This window comes from Pogona vitticeps, chromosome 4 (assembly GCF_051106095.1).
Source record: "Pogona vitticeps strain Pit_001003342236 chromosome 4, PviZW2.1, whole genome shotgun sequence".
In the NCBI taxonomy this organism is placed as follows: Eukaryota; Metazoa; Chordata; class Lepidosauria; order Squamata; family Agamidae; genus Pogona; species Pogona vitticeps.
Genome location: NC_135786.1, coordinates 234,811,383 through 234,820,207, shown reverse-complemented (window position 1 = coordinate 234,820,207; position 8,825 = coordinate 234,811,383).

Genomic DNA, 8,825 nt, shown 5'->3' with positions numbered 1-8,825 from the left:
TCTGAGTCTAGAGAACATGGTAGCTGCTTTGCCAATGCGTTTATCCAGCTCGACATCTAGGAAGAGAGTGTCAGAGATCGTTGAACCAAGGTACACAAAGTCATGGACAACCTCCAATGCCATTAATTAAAGATAGAAAATATGAGTTACTTTTAGCAGATGATTAGCAGGTCATTATTTTGTTGCAACAGATGCAGCAGCTTTGTGAGGAGAAGAAATATTTAGCTTTGCACAAGCTCCTAGGAAACCCCCAAAAGTAGGGAGTGGTAAGCCCCTTCTGAGTATTCTTTACCTGGAAAACCCTGAAAAGAGTCACCGTAAGTCAGAACTGACTTGATGGCATATTATTATTATTATTATTATTATTATTATTATTATTATTATTATTATTATTATTATTATTATTATTATTATTATTATTATTATTATTATTATTATTAATATTATTATTATTATTATTAATATTATTATTATTATTATTATTATTATTATTATTATTATTATTATCATCATCATCATCATCATCATCATCATCATCATCTTCTTCTTCTTCTTCTTCTTCTTCTTCTTCTTCTTCTTCTTCTTCTTCTTCTTCTTCTTATTATTATTATTATTATTATTATTATTATTATTATTATTATTATTATTATTATTATTATATACCAGGCACAGTCAATCAAAATTATGTAAACGTTGTCTGGCATTATATAACAGATACAAGTTTTAACCAAAAACCTAATTATCTGTTAAATATCTGTGCAGTATCTATCCTGTTCCTAATATTGCCATTTTCGTAGCTCTGATGGTGTTTTTCCTGAGATCTGCAACTGCTTATAATACTGTGTGAAGTTTCTTGACATTGTTTCCCATGCCCCAATGATGATTACGGGGACCAATGAAGTGTGCTTGTGCTTCTCCTCCTCATCATCATCATCAATGATGTTGATCCAGTTAATACATAAGACAATTAAAAGAAAGCCAGTAAGGATCACATGACAAGACAGAGGTCTTGAGGGTGGGTGGTCCTTCCATCAGCGGTATAGGTAACTCCCTTTCTTTTGGGGGGATAACCGTTGCTGCAAAGAGTGTGGTCCACAGCTTGGGGGTACATCTGCACCCGGCGCTTACCATGGAAACCCAGGTGGCGTCCGTGGTCCGCTCTGCCTATTTTCAGCTATGGCGGATTGCCCAGCTGCAACCCTATCTTGATGGGGGGGGCTCTCGCTACTCTAGTCCACGTGCTCGTAATCTTGAGATTAGACCATTGTAATGCACTCTACGTGGGGCTACCATTGAGGCTGACGCGGAAACTTCAGATGGTTCAGAATGCGGCAGCTAGGCTTCTCAGTGGGGTGAGAAAATACCAACATATCTCCCCCACTCTGGCTGCTTTGCACTGGTTGCCCGTCCGTTTCCATGTTGACTTTAAAGTGTTAATGATTACATATAAAGCCCTAAACGGTTTGGGACCTCAATATCTGGCAGATCATCTTCTCCCACCCAGATCTACCCGAATCACCCGACATAGCCAGCAGGGATGGCTGAGGGGTCCGACGCCGAGGGAGGCCTGGAAGGAAAAAACGAGAAACCGGGCCTTCTCGGCAGTGGCCCCTCGGCTGTGGAACACCCTCCCTACCGAAATTCGGCTGGCACCCTCGCTGGGCGTTTTCAAAAGCCAACTGAAAACTTAGCTGTTCAAGCAGGCCTTCCCTCCATAAGTGATGCTTATTTCTTATTTCTTTCCTTTTAACTCGTGCCATCTTAGGACTCTTTACTTTTAAATTAATTGTTAAAATTGTAAGTTCTTTGATTTTATATTTCTCTGTTTTTATATATGTAAATTGTGTATATTTTAAATTGTTTCTATTTCTATGTTGTGAGCCGCCCAGAGTAGACCATGTCTAGATGGGCACCATATAAATGCAATAAATAAATAAATAAATAAATAAATAAATAAATAAATAAACAAACAAACAAACAAACAAACAAACAAACAAACAAACAAATAAGATAGAAAAGTAGAGGCATTATAGGCAGCAGTCAGCAAAGAGGAGGAAATGCTTTGGAACAATCCATGTTTTGAGCTTAAAGCGGTTTACCAGCTGTTTCTTCTCCGGTAAAAACCTTGGCTTTCTCATCCCCCACCCAGGAGAAACACCGGTGTAGGTGGCACAGAAAATGTCTCATTTTGCACATGACTCCTGTTTTGTTAAACGAAAGGAAGTTAGTTTCCCGGTGTTACCTTTTATAGGAAGAACATTTGTACAGAAATAGCAAGGATCAATGGGTCCTCCGTGTATGTCCCAACAACAGAAGAGCTGACGTTGCTTGGTTTTTGTTCATTCCGCTGTTATTAGGCACGAGCCCAAGCCCTCTGTAGTCGAGCTGTGCCAAATTACATCTACATGTTATCTTTCACAAACAGAATGAAATCAAGCAGCGTGTTTTGCTTTGCAAGCAACAACTCGGCTGCTTAGCATCTCCTCCGGTGGTTTGACTGGATAGACATTTCAAGCTAAAGAAACAGAAGCCCAAGTTCTCCTCTTTGGGAGAGTTTTTCTCCGCACTCCCACAGATCAAGGGGAACTGGAACATCAGCAAAATACTAATTGGTCATTGTTTACAGGACCATGAACCCAAAGAGCTTTTTGATGCAGCGCCACATGGACTGTTGGTGGTCACAAACAAAATGGCGGAGTATTATTTAAATGGGGCTCCTTCCTGGGAGTTGCTAATTTTTCCTTAAAAGTTTCTTGGAATAAAATGATTCAAGCCACAGAATTTCTCCGGGAAGATCCAAGGAGTTGGAAGATTTTGTTCGTGAGGGAGGTTGGTCTCTGCCCTCTCTTAGGCAGGAGAGCTAAAATGTTTTGGTGAGGGAAAAAAAGGAAAGACATTCAGAAGCCTTTTCTAGGCAGGTGTTTCTTCATCTTTCCCCCCATTTCAATTTCTTCATTGTCAACAGTAAAGTTGTGTAGCTCTTCTATAGCCATTATTTCTTAGCTTCTTAATGTTCAACTACAGTCCTGCTTTTGCAACTTCTTTTCTCACTTTCATCAGAAATTAGAACAGAAGGGCATACGTACGTGACCACAGCCACACACCTGGAAGAAAGGCAGTGAAGAAAAAGGAATAGTTTGGAGAAAATTCTTAAAATTAATTGATATATTATTGTACAGTATAATCAATAATTATTGATCTCAGTGGGCCATTTCTGAGTTGAAATGCATAGGATTGCATCATGTGGTCTTAACTGACCAGATAGGTGGGATATTAAATAAATAAATAAATAAATAAATAAATAAATAAATAAATAAATAAATAAATAAATAAATAAATAAATAAATATTTTAAATTTGACACTGTTTTCTACTAGTGGTGGTTTGAGATGTGAATAACATCATACTGTTTGCTTCTTCAGCCCTGCCATAAGGTGCCTGCCTGTTTTACACTCACATCATTTTGGCCCTGGAGTTCAGAGAAATAGCCCTGCCATTCCAAATAACTTGTTTCCCTTTGGCGTGATGGGCTTCAGTTGTTTAAATGAATATTTTCTTTTTTGCAGTAAAACTGGAGATAGCCGGCTACTGCTAAGCTGTAAAATACTAGATTGTTATTTTTCATTTTCTGCATAAGGCTATTCCCCCTCCACATCGCCATTTGGTAACTGAAAAGATAATGAATGTTATGCTGTAATTAAGTTCATTATAATTCTATTGTTTATACCAATACGGCACAAGGATTTACAGGTTTATTAAGTGACTAGAAAATTAAAAAAAGATAATGGTATGGGTGGGAATACTAAAAGTGGTGTAAATTCAAACTCTCTACTACAGCATATTATTGCAACTAGTCAATCACATTCCCATTAATTCACACAGTTGCTTGTTCTTTCACCTGTTACATTTCGTATCATGAACTTCAGCATATATGCAAAAAATGCCCTATGAAAAGGCAGGGGCAAAAACGTACAGATGTTAGGAGTTGTAGCCATGTGGACTTCATTGTAGAACCAGATTCAACATAACTGCCATGGAAGGATAAACAAACTGGTAGGATTTCCTGATTTAGGTGCCAAAATCACTTAGCCTGGGGAAGTATATGACCCCTGATTTGTACTGGTAGTGTATGGAAGAACTATTTGCTGTTCCACCACAGGCAGCAACGCTTCTTAGGCTGGCTCTGATTCTTATTACTTCTTCCACCTTGTTCTGCTGCTAATGTAGAGCACACCTGCATTGAGCTACTGTGAGTACAGTCTGATTTAGATGAAACAGATCCTATGAGTGCAATGGGAATATTCAGTTCTCCAGGGGAAAAAATTGACTTTGTGAATGTGGGATATTGTGCTTCTGTATCCATGATGCCAGGAGATGGCCAGATATTGCTGCACAGTATCATGCCTGAATTGTCAGCAGGAAGAACGATTCCAAACTTTACATAGCAAAGGACAGCCTGAATTTTGATGACACCAAGGGCAGCAGTCAAGATGGTCTACATAGCCCTCTTGTGCTCATTTGCCACTGTAGAAAATTAAGGCTGCAATTCAGTTTATGACAATAGAGGCTTTGTAAGAAATCCAGCTAGATAAGATATTCCACAAATTGCATGAGACTCTGGACTCAGATGCTTCTTTCATGTGAGGCCCACCTTGAGTTGTTCCATAGCTTCCATGTGACAGGAAAAGACCCTGAGTCAAACAGCTGGAACTATGCCAGCCAAAGCAGGCATCCTGAGGCAGATATGTTAATAAGAATCATATTTATGTGCTATGAAGTAGTTTAAAATTTAAGTATTAAAAGGGTACATAGAATGGATTTAAATTTGGGTTTCTAAGTTGTTTCTTCTCAGATATCAGTGTAGTTGCATTGTTTGCCATAATTTAAAGTACCAGTATTTTATATTCTTAAGAGATTTTACACCACTTAGAAAACTAACTAAAGTTCTTGCAACAAACTGTTGTTGTTATTTGCCCTCAACTTGCCTCCCACCCATGATGACTCAAGGAGTGGCCTCCAGACTGTCCTGTCATTAACAGCTGTGGAGACTCAAGACTGCGTGAATCCCTCTCAGATTTGGTCTCCTTGTTTTCCTACTGCCTGCAACTTTTCCTAGTATTATTGTCTTTTCCAGTGATTCTTGTCTTCTCATGATGTACCTAAAGTATGACAGCCTCAGTTTTGTCATTTTTTTGCTTCCAGATAGAGTTTAGACTCGATTTGATCTAGGACCCACTTCTTGATGATATTTTTATTTATTTCTTTGTTTAAATTATTTATACCTAGCCTGCTTCCTTAAAGAGGATTCAAGGTGGCTTAGCTCATTGAAAGACAATACTGTATTTAAAAGCTGAAAACAGTAAGTATTTAAAACAGTAACTATTTAAAAATATAAAATACATTAAAATGGTAAACAAAATCAACACCAAAACACATTCAAAGCAACAAGGCACAATGATCCATTTAAAACCTCCTCTCATGCAGCCAGTTATTCAGAGAAAGCTTTCCTGAAGAGAGGGAGTCACTGTTCGCAAACTCTGGAACTCTCTCCCACATGAAAGCCTGCTTGTGAGAGGAAATTTAAGTCTGGGAACAGTGGCAGTGAAGGCCTTCTCCCGTATTCCCAATGAATGCACCGGTGAAGGTGGTTGAACTGAGAGAAAGGCCTCCTCTAATTATCTTAAAATCAGGCTCATAAAGGGGGGACATAGTCTTTGAGACAGCTTGGACCCAAGCTGTTTAGAGCTTTATAGGTTAAAATCAACATTTTAAATTGTGCCCAGAAATGGATCAGCAGCCACTGGAGCTGCTGTAACAAAGGGAGTTCTGTGATCCCAGTAACCAGCCCCAGTTAACAATCCGGCTGCAGCATTTTGGACCCGCTGGAGTTTCTGAACAGTTTTCAAAGGCATCCCCAAATAAAGAGCATTGCAGTAATCCGGCCAGGATGTAACTAAGGCATCTGTCACAGTGGCCAGATCAGATCTCTCCAGGAATGGGTGCAGGTGGCACACTTGTTTTAATTGTGCAAATGCACTCCTGGCCATCACCAAAACATGGGCATCCAGGCTCAGAGATGAATCCAGAAGCACCCTCAAGCTGTGCACCTGTGTTTTCAGAGGGAGTGTCACTCCAACCAGTATAAGCTGCATCCCCATTTCTCGCTCCACATTTCGGCTGACCAGGAGGACCTCTGTCTTGTCTGGATTAAGTTTCATTTTATTGACCCTCATCCAGTCTTCTGGAGGTCCAGGGTGTTTTGAAAGATATCCTCCAGCACCCTATTTCAAATGAATCATTTTTTTTCCTGTCAGCTTTCACTGCCTTCCAGCTTTTGCAGCTGCCGTACATAATAATTGGAAATACAGTACAGTACAATAGTGCTGATGATCATGGTAGTGCTGATGATCATGGTCTTTGTCTTCCAATGACATATCTTTACACCATTCTGTGATGAGGCAATCCAAAGTGCAACAAACTACCCAATGTTTAGATATCTGCTAAAAGTACTTTGAGCACCTATTTAGTACATGTTACAAGAACTCTGTATTTTCATCTAAGTGGAAAATTACCATAAAAGCTCTAAAGCAGCCCTCCTCCACCAAGCGGAATTGCAATTCCCATTATCACTGGCAGCATAGCCAACTGATATGTAGGAAGGAGTTTAAAGGATTTGTAGTTTAGCACAGCCAGAGGGCAGAAGTCCGAAGAACCCTGCTACAAACTCTAGTTCATTCTTAGAACTGAACTGTCTCATTTCAGGTTTCAGTAGTTTTGTCTAGGGTGTCTTCCTCTTTGTAATTGCAAAGGAGGATGCCTTAGGGTCTGTTATTTTTTCCAGAGCCTGGAAACATTCCTTTTTTATTTTCTTTTTTACACTTTGCTGGCTAGAAGATTATGAGAACTGTAGTCTCAAAGAAAGCAGAATGCCCAAACTCTGTCTCCCTCCCCCAGTGCTTTATGCCTCTTGAGTCTGGTGGTATTTCTATGCCTCTAGTTTTTATATCTCGTTTCAATTGTCGGTAGGTGTTGCTTTCTGGATTCGGTGGTCGTATTATTGTCATAATGCAATAGCAGCATAAAAGCTGGTGGCATGTGCAATCTTATAGACGCTTCCTGTCGAGTTCACAATGAACTCAAGGGATGTGCTTCTGAGGAAACTTCCACAGCCCTGTACATCCTGCAAACAGCCCTGAGGCATCTGGTGGTTGTCGGTGCGCCGCATGCGTTTCTTGGACTTGGGAAATCTGAACTTAAAATTCCCATTTTGTCATGAAAGTGACTTTGTCTCATGGCTGGCTCTTTTTTCTGCCTAACCCTAACCCAGCCTAACCATCACCAGATGGTTGTAGTGACGACCTGTGTAAATGTGCAGAACTCCTTTTGTTGTTGTTTAGTCGTTAAGTCATGTCCGACTCTTCATGACCCCATGGACCAGAGCACGCCAGGCCCTCCTGTCTTCCACTGCCTCCCAGAGTTGGGTCAAATTCATGTTGGTCACTTTCATGACCCTGTCCATCCATCTCGTCCTCTATCATCCCCTTCTCTTGCCTTCACGCCTTCCCAACATCAAGGTCTTTTCCAGGCAGTCTTCTCTTCTCATGAGATGGCCAAAGCATTGGAGCCTCAGCTTCAGGATCTGCCCTTCCAGTGAGCACTCAGAGTTGATTTTCTTCAAAATGGATAGGTTTGTTCTCCTTGCAGTCCAGGGGACTCTCAAGAGCCTCCTCCAGCACCACAATTCAAAAGCATCCATTCTTCGGCGGTCAGCCTTATGGTCCAGCTCTCACTTCCATACATCACTACAGGAAAAACCATAGCTTTGACTATGCGGACCTTTGTCGACTAGGTGATGTCTCTGCTTTTTAAGAGGCTGTCTAGGTTTGTTAAACCCACCACAATGTCTTCCAACTGTAGAACTCCTTAAACAGGTAATTTACAGCTCTGGGCTCCTAGAAAGCAAGAAATGGGAGCCAGAAGTTGGGAGTTCAATTCCCCCATGGTGCCTCCTTGACATGGGGTTTGGTCCATGAACCGTAGGGTCTCTTCCAGCTCTGCAGTTCGAAGAGAGTGATGGTGGTGATGATAAGAAACCAAAAAAGAGAAGGTAATGCAAGAATCCTAAAGCATCTGGTGGCCCCTGGAGGGTTAACAAAGTTTATTTGGCTTAAACTTTCTCAGACCCCAGCCCAGGTCTTCAGGCTGCTCTCCACGGAAAATCAAGCGACCCTCCTTAAGTCTTTTCGGGCGTTGACCAACGGGTTTTCCTGCAGCTGAAGCACGAGTGGATGGTTGGGATGAGGCGACACGTGAACTCTAGCCTTCCTTCCCTTTTTCACACCGTCTTTTAACCGTTGCCCCCCAAAAGGGTCCACGCCAGGGACACCCCCCAAAACCCCACCGCAAGGACTTCCACGTGTAACCAGTTCCGAGGGGGGGGTTAGCCTCAGCGGGCCATCCCGTGACTCCGTGCACGTGTGCATCGGACCGTCTCCCTCGGCTGCGGGAAAGGCCACCGGACCGTCCCCCGTTTCCTGAGGGAAAGTTGCGGTTTGAAGGAGGATTCCGGGCCAGAGAGATGTCCTTTTCCCCCCCTTTCCCTTTTTTATTTATTTTTTAATTCTTAGACCCGTGATACCTTCCCCCCCTCCCTTCCCGGAGACCCATGTCTCTTGACGGGGTTTCACGCCCCTCATCCCTGTGAGGAAAAAGAAGAAGAAGAAGGCGGAGTAGGACTTGGGGCGTGTGGCGCCTCGCCGTCATGTTCCTGTCAGGAGACCCGGGAAGGCGCCCGTAGCCACGACCCGTGAGGGAAAGGAGGCGAAG